The sequence below is a fragment of the Prionailurus bengalensis genome, chromosome B2 (genome assembly GCF_016509475.1).
Source record: "Prionailurus bengalensis isolate Pbe53 chromosome B2, Fcat_Pben_1.1_paternal_pri, whole genome shotgun sequence".
Classification (NCBI taxonomy): Eukaryota; Metazoa; Chordata; class Mammalia; order Carnivora; family Felidae; genus Prionailurus; species Prionailurus bengalensis.
The window spans coordinates 102,471,594-102,493,698 of record NC_057349.1 but is presented as its reverse complement, the minus strand read 5'-3'; positions in this window follow the sequence as shown (position 1 = coordinate 102,493,698).

The following is a 22,105-nucleotide window of genomic DNA, read 5'->3' as shown; positions in this document are numbered from 1 at the left end:
GAGAACCGAAGCAAGAACCACCAAACTAAGCTCCCAGATTTCTGACCTATAAAAACCATGAGAGGTATTAAATGATTATTGTTGTTTGTAAACACGAATTTTGGGGTGATTCGTGATACAACAATAGATACGTAATAGAGTATTCTTCCACTTTTTTCTATTATATTTGTTTTTTCATTCAGCAAATGTTCACTGAACATTTCACCCACTGAACATCAGGGAGGGTGAAACCAGAGAAACAGAACCAGAAGGGAATATAAATGGAGTATGTGTATGTGTGTATTTATTACAACGAATTGACCTACATATGCCAGCATGGGGGTGTCTAAGCAAGCCTGAAGCCCATGGGGCAGGCAGTTAGGAAGGGATGATCAGAAGTGGATTGGAACCCCATGAGCTTAGGCTGAAGTTTGTCCACAGGCAACAGTCAGGAAGAAAGATCCAGAGGGAAGGGAGAACAGGTGAACATTCAGCTGCTGGTCTGTAGTCTTGTAGCTCAGAGAAGTCCTAAGCTTTCTTTTAAAGACCTTCCAACTGACTTAGGCCCACCAAAGGTAGTCTCTCCTTGGGTTAATTTGAAGCCAACTTGAGACTTCAATTACATTTGCAAAGTCCCCTCATAACAGCACCTAGCTTAGTGTTTGATTGAGAAACTGGGAGAAGTATGTATGTATATATGTGTGCCCCCAAATGGCTACCGCTTCCCTTCCTTTCTCCAGATCTTATGGGTCCCTTGTAGGCCACCCTATTTGGAAACACAATAGAAAGGGAATTCTGCGGTCTGCCATTTGGCTTAACCAGGTCAACACTTTACAAAGCCAACATGGCTGGTATGCACTAGGCTTAGTTCTAGATCCTCGGGATACATTAATAAGTAAAACACACAAGATGACTGCCTAACGGAACTTGTATCTTAGTGGGAAAAGATAAGAAACCAACGTATAAAAAATAAGCCCTCTAAATAAACCTCCCAACAAATAAAAATACAGTATCAGAAAGTGAGAAGTGTTAAGAAAAGAAAATGAGATAGTGGGATATGAGATGACTAGAGAATGGGATGTGGAGAGATTAGAGGGTGGGATACAGGGAAACTCGATGATGGGATGTGGGGAGACTAGACAGTGAGATGTAGGAAAACTAGAGAGTGAGATACGGGACACTAGATATTTGGATATGGGGTGAGAGTTTACTAAGGTGGTCAGGAAAGGCTTCTTGGAAGAGATGGCATTTGAGCAGAGACCAATGAGAAATTACTATCCAGCCATTTAAAGAAGAGAGGAAGGTTCTCCCATTGGGAACAGCAAGTACAAAAGCTCTGAAGTAAAAATGAGCTAGGCTTTTTCAGAGGACAGCCAGGAGACAGTGGATGGAGCCAGTGGGAGAGAAGGGAAGGGTAAATTCAAAGAGGTAACAGAAAGTCGGGTCAGGACTTTTATTCCGAGCGCTATGGGAAACCACTGAGGGTTTAGAACAGAGGAATGACATGATCTGACCTACATTTTCAAAGGTATCAAGAGCCGAAGCAGGGAAACCAGTTAGCAGGCCATTGCTGAAATGTGGGTAAGAGATGATGGTGACTTGGACCAAGACTTCTGAAGCACAGAAGTTTCCAATGTGTTCTGTAGTCAGACAGGTTTGAAACAGCAGGAAGCTATAAAGTCAGACCTTTTCAGTCCTGACATTTTCTTTCTTCTCATGCTAGTGAAGATTCTTCAGAGAAAATAGAACCATATATATGTGTTTTTCAGCTTCCGTACTGTTTTTCATAATGGCTGATCCAATTTACATCCTCACCAACGATGCATGAGAGTTCCCTTTTCTCCACATTCTTGCCAACACTTAACCTCTTCTCTTCTTGATGATAGCCAACTAACAGGTGTGAGGATAGAGATCTCTATACAGATCTATATACAGATCTCTATAGATACTATATATGGAAGGGAAGGATTTATAATGAGCAGCTGGCTGAGAAATGCCATGATTTGCTGTCTGCAAGCTAGAGACCAAGGAGAGCCAGTGGTATAATTCAGCCTGAGTCTGAAGGCCTGAGAGCCAAGAGAGCTGATGGTATAAATCTCAATCCAGGAGTCAGAAAAGATGAAATGGGATGTTCCATATCAATTGGTGAGGGAAGAGAAAAGGAACCAATTCTTCCTTCCTTTGATTTTTGTTCTTTTTGGGCCCTCAAAGGATTGGAAAAGACCCACCCACATAGGGAGGTTAATTTACTGCATCCACTGGTGAAATGCTATTCTCATCCAGAAACTACCCACACAGATACACCCAGAAATAATGTTTAATCTGTGCATCCCATAGCCAGTCAAGCTGACACATAAAATGAACCATCACAGCTGGCTTCTCCAAATTATCACCTCTTACTGGTTAACATGGTACTTGTGACTAATTTTGCTTACTCAGATTCACTTAACATGAGCCACACACACAATATTATACATCAATACTGCATCTTTCTTCTATACCATATATGATTTTTAGAAGGCTTTTAGAAATGTTCATGCTGTTTTCTATATTGATTAATATACTTAAGACATCAATAGAGAGCTAGAATAATGGACTCAAAAAATCAGCCATAAAAATTAAACACTTCAAAGAAAGCCGTTTTATTGTTTATTATCTATTCATTCATGGCTGCGTCTTGCATTTGGATTGGGGTTTTTGTCTCATTTTCAACAATTTCGTGTCCTGCATCTCCCCTGACCTCCACAACATGCCCGAAGGCAAGCAAGGCGAGATCATGCATAACAAAATGGACCAAGGTTGAAGGAAGCCTTCTGGTTCATTGTGAGTCCACTAGTTGTAAGACAGAACAGAAGGTTCAAGGGTAAGAAAGATTGTTTCCGTGTTGAGAAGTCGTCAACCTCGTAGGGAAGAACAACATGTAAACAGATAGCTGTAAGGGAAGATTATATGTGATAAGTAATATGAATAGCAGACAGGGATGGTTTGGGGAATAGGAAGGCAGAAGAATCAGATTGAGCAGAGGCAAAGAATATGCCTAAAATACCGCAGCTAGTTATTACAGTGTTCTTGGCACATATTAGCAAAGAGAAGTTGGGCCAGTGGAAAGTCAAGGGTGTAAGTAACAAAAGTAAGGTCTGAGTCTGCCTCAAATAATATTTCCCTGAAACTAAGCACAGAAGATATTATTTTACTCACGGAAAAAAAAAGAAAACTTTTTGGAAAATGTTAACCCTTGCAAGGTATTGATTAAACTGTTCATCTTCTGTGGCTGAAAATTTTCCTCAGGATTATAAATGACGTTGAATAATATTTGATTTTGGAAGAGGATATATTTTTAATATCTAAAACATGTTTATGACTGACACTGAGAAACTGAGTCCGTGCATAGTGGAGCAGGACAGGAGATGAAACAATGACAGGAGTGTGGGAACCCTGCTACCCAGTGATGAAGCACAGATGAGACCTGAAGTGACAGGGCACCATGGATGTGGGACCGGTGGAGCCACAGCTCCTGCCCTCCAGGGAGTTATCTTGGGTCTGGCAGGCCCTGTTGGACAAGTGTGTACATTTCTTCGGGCACGGGCCCTGCATAGGCTGATCGTGGTCATTGTGCCCCACCATCAAAGCATAGCTCTGTCCTTTCTATGTTGGGGGCGATGAAACCAGCAGCCATTTACTTTACATATTTATCTTTTTAAAAAAATTTATGTTTATTTATTTTGAGAGAGAAAGAGAGAGCGCGAGCAGGGAGGGGGCAGAAAGAGAGGGAGACACAGAATCTGAAGCAGGCTCCAGGCTCTGAGCTGTCAGCACAGAGCCCGAAGCAGGGCTCAAACCTCTGAACTGCAAGATCATGACCTGAGCTGAAGTGTCAGATGCTCAAACGACTAAGCCACCCAGGTGCCCCTACATATTTATTTTTTAAGAGGCATTTTCTTCCAACTGTAGCTAAGGAATATTGTGAATAAGTCAGGATGCTTGTGTTACAATAGGGTAGAAACCTCTCTCTTTTTTAGCATGGTGGTTCTGTTGCTATTCTAAGGTATTTTGTGGGGCGGTTTGAACAATATCCTTGCTTTCTTAGAATGGTCCCCACGAGAAATCCCATTAAATCGATGTATGTATATGTGTATGTACATATATATGCCCATGTATATATGGATATTTGTGTAGAAATTCCATTGCAGTAAAACCCATTAGATTGCAGATTTCTACACGATGAAACTGTTCTCAGAGCCTGTTTATTTCAAGCACTCTTTCCTTTTAGTACTCTATGACCTCCTCCTACACATTTATACTTTCTTAGATATCAAAGTGTAATACATTATTTCTAACATCTGAAAAAAAAGGCAATTATTCTCTAAGCTATTAACAGCCAAAAAAATTAAGGAAATACGCGGGACTTCAAGGGAGTGCTTTATCCTAATTTTTATACAAAGGGACTGAATAATATGTATAGGTAATTGTACAATAGGATTAATGTATTTCTTTGACCATGACTACATGTGTAATTAATTTGGGAGCAGAAAGGTAGCTTGAATTCCTTATTTCTTTTCTTTTCAAACGTCTATTATTTGTTTTTTTATCTTTTATATTTTGAGAGAGACAGAGAGAATGCCAGTGGGGGCAGGGGCAGGGAGAGAGGGAGAGAGAGGATCCCAAGTAGGCTCCGTGCTATCACTGCAGAGCCCAATGCCAGGCTCCATCCAAGGAACCATGAGATCATGACCTGAGCCGAAATCAAGAGTCAGATTCTCAACCCACTGAGCCACCCAGGCGCCCCTCTTAGGATTTCTCTAAAAGAAGAAGACAACTCCCAGGAATTGGCAGGATGCACGGTGGTCTGTTTGAGGAAAGAACGGAACTGCGCCATACATCTACTAAGTTCTACTAAGTGTCCATGAGAGACACAGACACACGCACAGAAAAGCAACTCACTTCAAAGACTACAGAGCAACAAAATAACTGTGGGCTATTTCCCGGGGTCAACATAGATTCACATCAGCTTATACTTTCCCAGTCAAATTCCCAGTCAAATCTGCATCACCGTGTATTCGTAATTGTCAGCAGGCAGTAACTCTAAGGCACTGTAATGTTTCAATCATAAAAAGAGATTAAAGCCATTTGTATATACTCCGCTTACTAACGTAGGAAACCTACTGAACATTTTTAGGAAAATTACCAAGCCCTAAGTTTGAAACAAAAAGGGATTCCATTTAAATCCGTCTTAACCTTCTATTTTGTTCGGGGCTAGGTCTTGGTATTTCTAAAATGAATTTCAGTCGCTAAAAGAATAGACTATTTAGGAATTACCAGAACCGTTTCCTGAAACTCTGAAAACACTTAAAATTTCATATTAGTGTGTCGTGGAATTCAAACTACCTTTCTGCTCCCAAACGAATTATCCATGTAGTCATGATCAAATGATCGTATGCTTTGAACAATGTGTATTTGTGTGTGTGTGTGTTTAACTTTTATTGGTGCTAATTTACTCAACAAGGAAGGTCCCAAAGACCTGGGAAATTATTATTTGTATGGTTTTGTAATATCCATAACAAAGGAAATTTGGCCAACCATCTCATTCCAGATTTTGAGTGGATGACAATTTTGGCAGGAAGAAGAATATAATTTAGTAAGTCAATGAAAAAAATATTTAAAATAGGCCTCTATCTTTATAGAGAAAGATGATGCAAACATTGTATGAAAAATAGAAGCCAGCTCTTTAAATTGATTTATGTGGTCTGTTTTAACATGTCAATATTTTATGTGCTATATGTCTGTTAGTAATCTGTTTTCATGGGCAAGCTCATTATAAATGTGCACTTATTGGAGGTGAGCTTTATCTTCCTTTCACACCAGGCCTTATTTAAAACTAGACAAATACACTGGGGAGCCTGGGTGGCTCAGTTGGTTAAGTGTCTGACTTCGACTCAGGTCAGGATCTGGTGGTTCAGGAGTTCAAGCCCGCTTCAGGCTTTGTGCTGACAGCTCGGAGCCTGGAGCCTGCTTCAGATTCTGTGTCTCCCTCTCTCTCTGCCCCAGCCCTGCTCATGTTCTGTCTCTTTCAAAAAAAATAAAAACATTACAAAGAAAACTAAACAAATACATTCTTGATTTTAGGTATATATGCAGTGCTTTCTGTTTCTTGTTTTTGTTTTTTGTTTTTTTCCCACAAATTCATTACTTTTGTAAAGACTCTGTGAGTCTTATAAGCTTGATCGTAATTGCTAATATTAAGAAGACAGACATGGAGCCTAGAGGTCACCCACCTAAGGAAGATGATTTTCTTCCGGTGATTCACTCAACATCACCAAGAAATACCCTTTTGGGTCTAGTTTCCTTATCTGTGAAATGAAGGTTTTGCCATGGCTAATTGCTAAGGGTCCTCTTTTTGTGATTCTATAAAAACAATTACTTTTGAGATTTCCTTTTAACATAAGATATATGGGAAGTTTGGGATCTTTTAGCATAAAAATTTAAGAAAATAGGAATCAGGAAGATATAAGCAGGAATTAGCCAGATATATACTTTCATGTAAAAAATCTCATTCAGGATTAGGTAAAATGAAAATCCCAGGATTGGTATGTGCATGTATGGAATATTGTTTCAGTCTTACATTTTAATGTGCAACAGTGCCTGCCCTAACAAAATGAGTTTTCAAGCAGTAACGTTTGCCCTAAAGAAAAAAAATTAATTGTCAGTTGTGGTCTGTGTAGGCAGTGTGTAGGCAGGACTCTCGGCTTCCAGGAAAATTTCTGTCTTTACAAAAAAGAGATTTCCCAGCTACCTTTTGAATTATTTCCCTAAAAACACGACTTGCTTGACGGCAGAAGTGACCTGTGGCTGCCTCCGCCTTTAGCTGAGCTGCGAACAGAAGCTGAGAGGAAAGAGAGAGGAGGTGTGGTCAGAGGTGCTGGGAGGCGGTGGGCCCAAAGCTTTTGCGGAAAATGGTCCGATTGACTGGATCTCCATGAGGGCTATCGATTGCTGACACCTGGTGTGGGTTGAACTGAGTCCCTCTCAAATTCATTTGTGGAAGTCCTATCCCCTAGGACCTCAGGATATGACTTTAAGTGGAGACAGTGGCTTTGCAGAGGTAATCCAGGTAAAAGGAGTCCATTATATAACTGATGTTTGTATTAAAAGGGGAAATATGGAAACACACATATACGGGAAGAAGGCCATGGGAGCATGAAGACAGCCTCCTATAAGGCAAGGAGTGAGGCCCAAAACAGACCCTTCCCACACAGCCCTCAGAAGAAATCAACCCAATTTAACTCTTGATTTTGGATTTCTAGCCTCCGGAACTGTGAGATACTAAGTTTCTCTTATTTAAGGAACCTATGTTGTGGTACTTTGTTCAGCAGCCCTAGAAAACTGACAACAACACTCAGCCTGAATACATTCAAGGAATAAGTAAGCGGCAAAAAATTCTGATTGTATTGGAGTCTTCCCACAGAGAAGTGAACCTTATTTGGTTTGTTTGAAATGAAACTGGGTATCTTTTTTTGTATGGTTTTATTTGTAATCAAGAGACTTCTTTTTTAACTGAAAAACAATTATACATACACACATATACCTACACATATATACACATATATGCATTCATATGCTCCCATAAGTGTTGTTAAAAAAGTTAAACTATATAGAAATATAGAATGTAAAATAAAAGCTATTTTCCAGTCCTCTTTCCTCAGTTTTAAATACCTCCCTAGCACTTTGCTGTTTGAAATCTAGCTTTGTATTTTTACAGTGCTAGATTCTTAATGTTACACTGTACAAACTTTAATACAATTCCAGTCTGATACCGGAGTTCTGCTAAAACAGTACATTTAAGAGTCCATGCTATGGGACCATGTTATGAGTGGGCTTTTATATACTTCTGTTATCTCAGCACCATGGGTAAGCTATAAAATAGGCCTAGTATTTTAAGTTACATCCTATAATAGGTCACATGTTTAGAATTTAGTATAGTACCAACCAAGGAAGAATTTTTTTAAAAATCAACTATCAACTTTGTTTTTTTCCTGGCTTTGTTTCGTTTACTACTTAAAATATTTTTATAGTTAAGAAAAAAACAACGGACTTCATCTTGTTAAAGCCTTTTTCTAGGAACCAATAATAAATGACCTGCCTTCTCTGAAGTTTGAGTCCGTGATAGTACAGTGATACCCCTTTTATAGAGAACTCAATAAACCAGTAGCTCACCTACCTGAAATAATAGACTAGGACTTTAGGTATAAAGGTCTCTGAATAGGCTAAATGAACATTGCAAAATCTGCACAAGAAAGCTCAGACCTTTATCAACAGACGTGTCCCATAAGTTGTTAATTGGTGTGCGTATGTTCGTGTTCAAATATAGCTCCAACAACTTATCATGAGTCCAAAGTAGAGTAGGGGCGCCTGGGTGGCTCAGTGGGTTAAGCGACCGACTTCAGCTCAAGTCATGATCTGGTGGTTCGTGCGTTCGAGCCCCATGTCAAGCTCCGTGCTGAAAGCTCAGAGCCTGGAGCTTGCTTCGGATTCTGTGTCTTCCTCTCTCTTTGCCCCTCTTCACCTCAAAAATAAATAAACATTTAAAAATTTAAAAAAAAAAACAAAGTAGAGTAAAAGTCATTAAAAAAAGAGCAATATTTTACTCCTTGTATGCACAATGACAAGACTAAGAAGGAAAGTTTAAACTCTCAGTAGCTAGGAAGGAACCAAAAACTATAAAATGCTACGGTAAGTTGAAAACAATTGGGTGGAATAATTTAGTAACAGGGAAAACAGTGCTTTAGGTCTTGAGGTCATTCTTATATTAGAGTACTAAATAATAACTGATGCTCTAAAGTGGCCCTGAGTCATTGTGAAAAATTTTTTATTGCAATCAATATTGAAGGTGGTAGAAAATTGGGTAATATATTTAAGAATGATTTCCACCTAAAACTTTGCAAACATTAAAAGGATTTGGGGGCGGGGGGAGATTTGGTTATCTGCAAAATTTTGCTCTATAGGTATTTGAGGTTTTCTTAGTATCCCAATTAAAGTATTGTATTTGCTTGCATAAGTATTGCATTACGTGAGTATTGTACCTTAATTTAACTGGCCCTTGGTTAAGATAGAACATTAATTCCATTGGTTGAAAGTAAATTGTGAACCAATACTTAGATGTTTGTAGTACTCTTCCTTATTTAGGCAAGTTGAGAGCTACATTGTATCAGAATGAAGGAAAGCCCACATTCTCGGCCTACAGGGGCAGTTCATAAAGAGGAATGGACTTCAAATGAAGAGACCTCATTAAAATGCATGCTTCTCATTCTTGGAGCTCTACAAATAAAGGAGAAGCAAGAGACCATCAACAAGATGGTGTTTGTTTCAAGTTTTACAGGTACCTTTTGTTCCACAGCATCATATCAAGGGGTATGTTGTTATTTAAATTATATTCAAATAGTCCAATAATGCCAATTTAGGGCTGAAAGACCAGGAGAAGCTGAGAACACATGAGATGACGCTTTCGGTCTTATAAGTAAATTAAGGCAATATTATTGGTAATATTGAACAAAGAAACGGTATAATAACACTTTCTGAGCAGTGGGCTTACTCTTCAATGCCATTTGGTGATTCCCCTATAACGTGCCCAAGTGCAACGTGAGGTGCTCTCCACTAACAAAGAACAGCTTATTTATAACAGCTTGTAAGCAGAGGTCTTTCAAAGTGCAAAGATACCCTCTTTCCTTCCCAAGGAGCAATTGCTTTGCACATATGTGCTACAAATACCAAGCACGGGGAGCTTGGTTTTTAATTACAAAGTAAAATATCATTCCAAAATTGCATAATTGGTGGTTGCCTTTTGCAATGCAATGAACATAAGGGAACCTGACATTAAATATTTGACGTGCTGCCATGACATTTTCTGAGATTTTATTTTATGCTGCTTTTAAGCTGCAGACTATGTTAAATTTGAATTCCTTGGGGGGTAATAGAGTGATACAGAATTAAAGAACCTAGCTCTCATGTTGGAATGCCTGTGTTCACAGATTGTACAGTTCAGATTTTAGGGAAAAAAAGTAATTATAGAAATGGAGACATATTGGATTCTTTATTCTCTCCTTACAGTAGTTACTTTTTTTTTTTTTTTTTTTTTTTTGGATCTAGAGACCATTTAGTCAGGGAGGGATGTCTCTGGTTTTCCCTTTGAGGGAAAGACAGGGGAGTGGAGGAAAATACAGTGACAGTCAGTGCCCAACATTGTGCAGGCTACTGAAATTAAGAGACCGATGTCACAGACCCCTGTAGTGTGTATATTCCCGCATGTCACAGAGTTGCTGGAAGAACAGTAGTAGAACTGATGCTGCCCTAGTTCTCTCTGTTCCGGAAAGTGCCTTTTGGAGTTTATGCCATTTGCTCAGCAGGGTTCAATGCTTCTGCAGCCGATGGCACCACCCTGATCAATTGGAGGATAATGCGCACTAACTCGCCCCTTTCCTACACCTGCGTTTCCTACACCCAGCACCCCCTTTTGTCCCTTACGCCACAAAGAGAGCACGGAGAGCCCACATCTTAAAGCCGAAAGCGACTTCAAGAGTTCATCTGTTCTGTCACTGAAAGAGCAAAGGGCAAGTAGGCGTGGAATGTTCTTCCATAATGTAATAGAAGAACAGAAATTCTTAATGGTAAAAATAAAAAAAAAAAAATCTTGGGTTAACTCATTTATTCCTTCTTACTGAGGAGTATGCAATTATTCCTTCTTACTGAGGAGTGGGTAAAAGACAACTTGACTGCTTCATTCATTCTGAAGGCCTAACGTGCATATCCAAATCAGTGTTGTCAGGGACGCTGCGAATGAATTGCAGCCTAAGGAGGAGGCTCACCACCCCGCCCAGCCAGCTTTTGCATTTTCCTACACATTAGTGCTTTGTGTCATCACATTTCAGGGTTATTTCCTCTGCCCCAAACCGATGTTTTTCAGGTTCGGTGTTATTATTTTGATGACCCCAGTAACAGAAGTAGGACCACTTAAACGCACACACAGCCTGACCAATTCCAGCATTTTCTTTGATCTCAGAGATACCGGAAGCAGAGCATGGCTGTGACCCTCTCACTTGGTTGGCTGAGCAACGTTCAAGGCCAGCACTCAAATTCTCCCTTTTCTTTAAAGCGATCATTTAGTATTTATTTAAAATATAAAATTATTTTTGTTGCTGATATTACCAATAATATTTATTGCATTTTCAAAAGTTTTTATTTATTTTTTAGAGAGAGAGAGCGCACACACATGTGAGAGGGGGAGGGGGCAGACAGAGAGCGCGACAGAGGATTGAAGGGGGCTGTGATGTGAAGAGAGCCCGATGTGGGGCTCAAACTTACAAACTGTAAGATCATGACCTGAGCCGAAGTTGGACGCTTAATCTGAGTGAGCCACTCAGGCCCCTCTTTATTGCATTTTTAAAGCAATATATCTATGAAATATTTGTGGAGAAGTATTTCTTTTTGCTTTTCATAGGGAGCTAAAAGGCTTTCTTGGAATCAATCAGCTCTAGGACTAGAATACAGAGATACTTTCTTTTCGGTTTTTTTTTTTTTTAATGTTTATTCATTTTTGAGAGATGGAGAGAAACAGAGCATAAGTCAGGGCGGGGGGGGGGGGGGGGGGGGCAGAGAGACAGGGAGACACAGACTGAAGCAGGCTCCAGGCTCTGAGCTGTCAACACAGAGTCCAGTGTGGGGCTTGAACCCATGAACCATGAGATCATGACCTGAATCCAAGTCGGTGGCTTAACTGACTGAGCCACCTAGAGATATTTTCTATTCCAGGGTTATTTTTGCCTGTAGCCCTGGGTACCATGGGAAAAAGAAATTAATCTGCCTCTTAACAAAAATGTACCTTTTACATCTTTTCTTTAAATGTCATGTTTTGGATACAAAAGTGCATCCAAATTAAGGTTATCTATGATGTCATGCATGTAGATTGGTTTAATATGAAGGCTTCTAATTCAACCAAAGTGGTTCCACTTTTAAAAATTATGAGTGTTATTTTTATTGCGTTGAACACCAAAATAATTGATTTGATGACGTATATAAGTAGCTTTAAGTAATTTTGCAGATGGACAGTTTAAAAGCATGTAAAATTCTTTGGCCTACATTTTTCAAGAGTGGTTGCCGATTCAATGAAACATCTATAAAAGATATAACAGAGAGTCAGAACATCAGATTAGTGAGGGGAAGAATCTGAGGTTGAAAATGAGAGTATTGGGAGATGTTATAATCCCAGTTATATTTCTTTTTTTTTAATTTTTAAAAATGTTTATTTATTTTTGATAGAGAGACAAAGCATGAGCAGGAGAGGGACAGACAGAGAGACAGACAGACAGAACTCCAAGTTGTGCTCCATACTCTGAGCTGTCAGCACAGATCCCGATGTGGGGCTTGAACTCATGAACCACGAGATCATGACCGGAGCTGAAGTTGGGTGCTTAACTGACTTGAGCCACCCAGGTGCCTCCTTTTTCTTTTTTCTTTTTTTAAATTTTTTAAATGTTTATTTGTTTTTGAGAGAGAGAGAAACAGCATGAGTGGGAGAGGGTAGAGAGAGAGAGCCAGTTATATTTCTTTCTGATATCCAAATGCTGAAAGGATATCTGCTTTACCAAAGGAGAAAATACAATTATCAGTAGAGAATAAATATATGTATTTGCAATCAGGATTGAAAACATCCCTTTCAATAAAGGATTGGCAGCTTTAATTTGTCTTGAAAAGCTAAATTTACCCATTAGATAGATGTAGCAACTGTATTTTACTCAATGCATTCACACTTATGTGGCTTTTTCAATAGCAATGATTTATAGTGCCTTAGCCCAACTGCAACATGTAAGCAGAGAATCTCATTTTCTGAAATCCAACCACAATCACAACAACAACAAGAAAAATCTATCTAAAAAGACAAACCAATTTAGAAAAGACTACATCAGTTCAAATGGAGTAAAAACAGCAGACCTAATCAATTTTTGGTATGCACAGTATATGGCTATAGGAACTATGAACCAATTTTATTTCCTGTTGTTCAACAGTAGATTAACGGTAGAGAAAGTCCCATAATATTAGTTTTTAATTCCTTATTCACATTCTTGACACATATTCCAAAATATTTGTTAAACTTTTACTAAAGTAATGAATGCCACTGAATGGGCTAACAATTCAAACTAGTTTTATTGGTATATTTTCTCTATACCACTCATTATTAGAAAATTTATCAGTATGATTATACATCATGATTATAATGTGAGTTTATATACATAAAACATACAATATCAAAAGCCAAGTCATCCTACCTGAGATAGTTTTCAAACCTTCAGAATAGGCCAAATATCTTTGGTCCCTGAAGCACGCAAGACAAGTTAAAAATGATACAACTTAGTGAGTGAGTAGTAACATTTTATAGATTATCCAGAGCAGGGTTGATGCAGAGATTTAAAAAAATCTATTACCTTGTTTTTAAGTTCCACACCAATAGCCCATGAATGCACTTTGACTCTGACAGACCGCTAAATATTGGGAATAAATCCTTCTTTTTTTCCTTCAGTTCCTAGAACGTTCTTGCCTTCCCCCCTGCCTGTCCACACCTTCAGAGCAAATCCAAAATGTCAACATCCATGGACCTGTCTTCATGAGATCTCTAAAATTTAGCTTCAAATATCATAATCTTCACGGAGCTTAAATATTTATTATACCTTTCTTATACCACTTTCTGTATTCTGCTTATTTCCTGTATAATTTGTTAGACTGCTATTGGTATAAGCTTCTTGTCAACCTTGACTTATTTTCTTATAGTCCACTGTGCTGAGCACAGTGTTTTGCATATAACAATTACTTAATACATATTTGTCCACCTGAGTGAGCTGCTGTCTTCCCGGCAACCTTAAGACACAATCTAGAATTTTCTTAAGGTCAGGGGCTAAGTCATCTGCCTATTAGCCTCCTACTGCACAGAGATAACATGTCTCCTAAAATAGAAAGATTCAGCTCACCTTGATACTTTGTTAAGAGCTTTAAAAATTATATGCAATAGTTAACATTTATGTCGATTTTACTCTGTGTCAAGCGCGATGAGGTCACTGTGCTAGGACTTTTATAATCATGATCTCATTTATGTCTCATTATAATTTTGTGAAATTGGTAGTAGTCTTCCCCTCATTGAGACCTAGATTCATTAAATAATTTGCTCAGTGCTATTCAGCCCACTAATGGCAAAACAATGACTTTAACCCATACACTTAACTACTGATCCTATTGTACCTACTCAAGTGCCCAAGCAAGTCAAGAAGTGGGAACTGTTAAGTTCTAGAGGTCTCAGTGCATGGTTGAGCAAGCAGGTCATTTTGATTACACGATGCTTTCTTTCTAACCAAATATTATAAATTCAGTAGTAGGTATGTAACACTAGGAACATAGAAGGCTTGTGGCAGCATGGGGCCAGCTTCTAAATATGGATTTATAGAAACATGATCCTTGAAATTTTCCAAGGATTGGAAAAGGATTTCCAAGGATTGGACTTCCAAAAGTCCAAGAATTATGTTTCACTTATATCAAGTGCTATAATTTACAAGTTATTTTCATATATATTTTCGCATTAGATTCCTACAACCATTGAGTTCATAGGCTTTGATATAGAGGATTTGTGTTTGAGAGAGGTTAGGTAACTTCCATCAAATCACACAGCGAGTGTGTAAGAAGTAGTTCTTTTTATTACACTCTTCTGATGATGGAGTATTTCGACATGTATTAGTATTTCAATGTGTACGTGCATTCATAATCAGGACTCCACTAACCTACCGGAAATACATGTGTATAATTTATCATTATTAATAATATAGCAGCTTTGCTACTTGCACATGGGTTGGGCACATGAATGATCCTCCAAACCAGGACACCTTAAGAATGACAAATGCCAAACTAATTGGGAAGCTGAGACAACAAGCATAAATTGGGACCCTCCCAGGCAAACTGGGACATGCGATCCCCCAATTTAAATAGTACCTATCTTGTGCTAGGTCTTACTGTAAACAGTTTTGCACAAATTAGCTCAATTCTCAAACTTTATGAGGTAAGAATCATACTCATTTTCCAGATGAGCATTTTGTGAATGTGTCCAAGGTCACGCAGCATTTGTGGATTATTTTCAGTGCACTGTGCTCTACCGAATCTCTTTGCTCACCTAATATAGGGGATGGGAGAGCAAAGGCCAAGAAGATAAGAACCTGAGAACAAGCAGGCAATGGTTATCAGAATTAAGTGGCGGAAGGAGATAACTAGCTCTTTTTTTTTTTTTTTTTTTTTAAGTAGGCTTCACATCCTGTGCAGAGCACGATGGTCGGGGCTTGAACTCACAAGGGTGCTTGACCATGAGATCTAGAACTGAGCCAAGCACAATGGTTGGGGCTTGAACTCACAAGGGTACTTGACCATGAGATCTAGAACTGAGCCAATATCAAGAGTCAGATGCTTAACCCACTGAGCCACCCAGGTGCCCCAACTATTTTCTAATGCCAATGCCAGAGTTGCACGAATAGAAGTTTATAGGAAGCAATGGCAATTCATTAAGTATAGATAATATACCCAATAAACTGGCTGGTTACCCTTTTTTCACTGTGCACTTACACACATAGGCCAATCAAGTGGTTTTTTTTTTTTTTTTTAATGTTTTTGTTTTTGAGAGAGAGAGAGAGAGGGAGGGAGGGAGAGTGAGCGCAGTGAATGGGGCAGGGCTGGGAGTTGGGGGGAAGGGACAGAAAGATCCAAAGCAGACTCCACACTGACAACAGAGACCCCGATGTGCAGCTCAAACTCATGAACCGTGAGACCATGACCTGAACCAAAGTCAGACGCTCAGCCATGTGAGCCACCCATGCGCCCCAATCCAGTGGTTTTGATGTACTTGGTACTTTTGGAAAATTGTTGGAATACCTATGAACAATCAACTAGGTGGAGCCTTTAGCAGATGATTTTTGTATGTGTCTAGGTGAAATGAGTAAACCAATTGGGATTAATTTGTTAGCATTACTTGGATCCAACATGGGATAAATCCCAGTTTCACATTGTGGAAAAATCTGAAGCTTGGTCTGCCCCAGCTAAAACTAAAGTTTATTTTTTTTATTTTTTCCTAAGCATATGTCGTCTGTGAAGTCCTGGACCATTTCTTTAAGTACATTGCTTTCCTTCTCTGCTCTATCCCCTCCTAAATTTGTTGAGAGAAGGTCATTGGCATTCCACTTCATAGGTCAGGCTGCCTATAAAAGCAAAGATTGGAGATCTACAAGTGAAAAGAAGCATTTTAACAAACAATGCCTGGCACTTTCAATCAGATCACTTTACAAACAAGTGAATGCTTTCTCTATTGTACAAATGACCTCATCAAGGAAAGTAGATTAAGCTCACTACTCAGAGCTATCTCCCAGCACTCCTCCCAGTCACATGCCTATTCTTCAGGTCTCCTCATCCCTTAAAAACAAGGGCAACTGTAAATACAATTCATTTCACCATTAAAAAAAAAAAAGGTAAATATTTACACCTTAAATAGTTAAATGTAAACAATGTTTTGTTAAGTGTGATGAATTACATTCACACTGACTTCAAAGCAACCTTTATTTTGGGCGGGCATTATGCTAGAACCTCTTCTATACTTTATTTTATTCTACAATATCCTAGGCAGTACTTTCCCATTTTATACACAAGATAATCAAGGGTCAGAGAATACATAACTTGCTCAAGGGCAGCAGTAATCTCTTCAAGAGATAAATATGTTACCGTGGTTTCTACCAAAAATTCCAAAAAATGCACAAGAATATTTGCATTTATTTATTTATTTATTTATTTATTTATTTATATTTATTAATATATCATATAATAAGATACCACTTTTGTGGATTTACTAAGTACTCATTATTATTCTAAGCACTTTCCATACCTGCTTGTATTTTAGTTTTATGAGAACGTTGGAAAAATTCATTTTGTACATAATTAAATGGCAGCTAAATAATTTATGCAAGGTAATTAATATAGAGCCGAGCTGAAGTTCAAACCCAAGTTTGCATAACATGAAAGAAATCTTAGTGATACTAAATTGTTTTCAACAGAGAGTGGAGTCGTTTCATACCGCAGTGATTTTGCACTGCATTGGTAGGCTTTTGCAACTTTAAGTAACATACATTTTTTCCCCCACAAAATTAAATATAGGTGATGACGTGAAATTTTCTGAGATTCTTAAATACCTCTGCCATATGACAATTTTTCCACAGTATGTAGACTCAAAAAGATTTTAAGTGTCTGGGGTTCAATCAACTCGTTCAATTAGATAAGGAAATGACATCCGGGTGAGATATGTCGCCATCACGCAGGTTCTAGATAAAATATCTGTGTCGTAGTGCTTTTTCTATCACATCTGGGCTATGAATGGTTTCCATAATTATTTGTTTTACGGATCTAACCATAATAGTAATGGTGGTAACAAATATTATTAGAACCACAGGCGCTTGTGGAGAGCTTAACCATATCACATGGTTCTCTATGTGTTCCTAAATTTACTACCTCATTTAAGTCTCCCAGTAACAATGTGAGGTTGGTAAACAGATCAGTCTAGGTCAGACTGGGGCTCATAACCTCCATGCTATAAATTTTCTACAGGCCACCCTCAGCTCTTAGATTTAGCTCTTCCCCCTTTTTTTGCAAGGGGCCCTTCTGCCCTCATGCTGAGTCCTGGCTCCGCCTCTAGGACTGATTCTGATGTGTAGCTGAAGAGATCTGAAATCACCTCTGCTGCTAGAATGGCTTTCATGGTATCTGCTTATTTCTGACAGCCTTCTCCCCATCTGCACCCCTCGCTTGTTCCTGTATTGCTTCAGCCCTCCTCTCCTGGCAGACTCAGGCCTCTGGGGATGGACTGTGAGCTCCTGCACACTTCTAGTAGAATCTGAGCACTGACTGGTTAACTTCTGTGATAGCCACTCTCACCGTTCACTGCTGGGTGAAGATCCTATTTTTATAATTAACATTATGCATTAAAAAAAAATTTTTTTTTTACATTTATTTATTATTGAAAGAGAGAGTCAGAGCGTGAGCAGGGGAGGGACAGAGAGAGAGGGAGACACAGAATCAGAAGCAGGGTCCAGGCTCTGAGCTGTCAGCACAGAGCCCGATGCGGGGCTCGAACCCACGAACCGTGAGATCGTGACCTGAGCCGAAGTCGGACGCTTCACTGACTGAGCCACCCAGGCGCCCCAAACATTATGCATTTACAAACATGCATATATTATATATTTACATATAGACATATATTTGCATATACACATGTACATATGTATGTAAAATGCAGGGTATTACTCAGCAACAACCAGTTCTATGTAAAGTGCTGATTCTTAGGCTCAATTTATATATTTAATATACATTTAATATGTCTTCCATATATAAAATAGAAATCACTTTGATTTTCTTCTTTTTTGAAAAATGACCTCTTGTATCAGGTGAGTCAGAATATGTTGTAGGAGATTACTAAATTAAAAGAGAATTTCCTCTTCAGAATCGATCTTTCGTAGGGGCATAACTTCTACAGAATGGATCTTCTGTTAACTAGAATTGCACCATTGACCTCTGCTGCCAAACTGTAATGAGGACTCTACTGGTGAAGATCTCGTGAACTTAAAATGTATTAGCAGTTTTTTAAAATTAGTAAAGATGACTATGATTTCCTAAAATTATGTTTCTAGGTGAAATCTTACCATTTGTGGAAACCCGAGAAAACAAATGTTCAGTTTTCTCAGGAAATTCAAACTAAGCTTATCTATGAAAGCATTTTAAAGGTAATTGCTATTTAAAAAAAAAATGTTTATTTTGAGAGAGAGAGAGAGAGCGAGAGCAAGCGACCAGCGGAGGTACAAGAGAGGGAGAGAGAGAGAATCCCAGGCAGACTCCACGTTATCAGAAGAGAGCCCTCTTGGGGGCTTGAACCCACAAAACCATGAGATGATGACCTAAGCTGAAACTAAGAGTCAGTCACTTAACTGACTGAGCCACCCAAGCGCCCTGGTAATTGGTATTTTTAAATTGTTTAATAAAGAAAGATCATTATTTGTCATTTCCAAATCTCTCAAAAAATCAGTTAAGTGGAAAGTAACTGAAGGCACTGACTGCTGAATCAGAATCTAGATTTGGAAATACAAAGTGATCTGAAGCTGCCTGGGGCAAAGGTGAAGAAGGGAAGAGATAGATAATACAAATCCAGCATACAATTTCTACAAGATTTTTGGTCAGTAAATCTCAACTCTTAAATCTCAGTCCTGACCTGGAAGAAGCATCCAATGAAGTGTGCCAATGTTGTGTATTGTTGAGAAGTATGAGGTCACACACGGTTCAGAAGGAAATTGATGGAAATCCACTCAGTTCCTTTTAGTAAGGATTTCAGAGACATTTAATTAAAATGAATTCTCTTCTGTCTGGTCAACACTGATAACTTGTGAAAAGGAAAAGCCATCCATCCTGCTATTATTAAAAGCTGAGAATCTGGGAAGTGTGCCTACAGATGAGGGCACAGATGTTGGGGCATAAGGCAGTTGTACTTCTTGGTAGAATTACACCTGAGCTGACATTTTCAGTTGAGTATTTCATGTTATCAGTGTACTTATTTAATAGGGAACTCCAGCAAGATGGTCCCCAAATATGAGAAAGAGGTCAAGAGAAGTTTGTCTTCTCCATGTAGTAAAAAATCAACACAGAATGACCGAATATTCCTGTGACAAGACACCCACCTTGCTGATACACAGAGGGTGTTTCCCCAATCTTCATTTAGAGAGCGGGTGTGTTCGCAAAGAATTTCTGACTGGAACGTGATGATGTAGAAAGACTGAAGTCATTTCAGTGGGGTGGAATCTGATAGGGATGAATTAAGGGCAGGAATTGTTTGGAACCCAGACCTACCTTCCAGCTTCTCCTGCCAGGAACCAGGAATAACTTCTCCCAAATGAAGTGTTGATTCCCTTGGACTAAATTTATTCTGGAGAAATCGTATGTGACCACCAGGTTAGTGGAAATTTCCTTGGGAAACCTTCCAACTTTATTTTCTCTCATTTGTCTCTCGCCAATATTTTATCTAAACCCCAAACAGGAAGGAAACCTCAGGATATATTACAAGCTCTATTATTTTGCATCGGTTCTAGTCCTTTTAAATAAATTGATCATATAAGTCATTGTCTTAATTAACTTCTTAAGAGTTTGGAAAAGCTAGTCCATGAAGGTAGAAATGAGAAATTTCAAACTATTGCCAATATATCAATACACCTTATAGAAATCATATGCTTATTGTCAATTGGGTTATAATAGCCGATTATTCTAGCTAAAGATTCTTTGCAAGAATTCTGTCGCGTCATAGGACAGCTACATTGGTTACTGTTCAGTGGTTCTAGCAATTATGTTTTTGACTAATAGATGATTAAATGCAGTTTGTTAGACAAAGTATTCTAAAATATAAAGAGTATGGCTGGGTGTAAACAGGAAACAATGACAGCAATCCTTCTTAGAAACAGGATGGGAATCACTGAACAAACACACTGTGGTTGAATTAGTAAAGTCACATTTCTTTTTTTTAATTCTTTTTTTTTTTTTTTTAATTTTTTTTTTCAATGTTTATTTATTTTGGGACAGAGAGAGACAGAGCATGAACGGGGGAGGGGCAGAGAGAGAGGGAGACACAGAATCGGAAGCAGGCTCCAGGCTCTGAGCCATCAGCCCAGAGCCCGACGCGGGGCTCGAACTCACGGACCGCGAGATCGTGACCTGGCTGAAGTCGGACGCTTAACCGACTGCGCCACCCAGGCGCCCCTTTTTAATTCTTTTTTAATGCTTATTTATTTCTGAGACAGAGAGAGACAGAGAGTGAGCAAGAGGGGGCAGAGATAGAGGGAAACCCAGAATCCGAAGCAGGCTCCAGGCTCTGAGCTGTCAGCACAGAGCCTGATGCGGGGCTTGAACTCAGGAACTGTGAGATCATGACCTGAGCCAAAGTTGGTCACTCAACCGACTGAGCCACCCAGGCGCCCCAGTAAAGTCAAATTTCTTGACCTATAAAGCTGAGGATTGCACTGTGTATTACTTTTTTGGTGAAGACTTTCTCATTTACTGTCCTGTCTCTTTAAACACAAGGAAGGGTAAATCGTCTAGAATTTAGAATTTGGGGGGGAGGTGGGGAAAAGTCTAAGTATCATAGAGTAATAAATCCCGTTTCTGAGTTAAACAGAAGTGAAGTTGAAAGATCAATCCATCACTGGGGAGCTAAGAAGAAACAGGGAATGAAGGCGGGGAAAAAGCACTTAGAAGCTCAGGTATGAATCGAGAACAGTCTAAAAATTTTCCTTGGCTCTTCTGTAAGAAAGTAATACTTACTTGAGGATCTTCTGTAAGAGAGTACTACTTACTTCAAGGCAGGATTTCTCAACTGTGGCCCTGTTGACACTTTGAGCTGGACAGTTTGTGGTGGGGGCTGTCCTGTGCTTCATAGGGTGCTTGAGTGGCATTCCTGGATTCTACCTACTAGATGCCAGTAGCATTCCCCCCAGAGGTGGCAGTCAGGTGTCCCCAACATTGCCAAATGTCGAGAGGCGACAAGGTACGAAATTTCTCTTGCTGAAACCCAAGGATCTAAGGCTCTGGGAGGATTAGGGCACAATTCTTTAGTAAAATAGTTTTTCTTGGTGTGTGTTGTTTTCTTTCGATGTTTTCTTCTGCAAGTGTTGGAGAAACCAGTTAATGAAATGCATGGTTCTCAAACGTGAAGAGTCCATTTACTGCTGTCAGTTGGCTTTGACTGATGCAAACAACACAGGTTCTTGTATCACAAAGGAGCTGAAGACATCAAATGATACACAATTGTGTTTCATTATTGGTCGTTAATTCTATCCTCCTCCAGATTATCTGGCAAAATATGCCATTTAAAGGATCAGGGGCACATTTTTCCAGAGTGAGCTGCCTTTATATTTTGTTCTTACTAATTGCCTAACAAAATGAAAGAGGAAATATATCTTCTCCTACAACTTATTTTAAAGCAATATCTTATACAAATGGCTTTCAATTCAGTATATTGTTATAATTTTTAGTATAATTC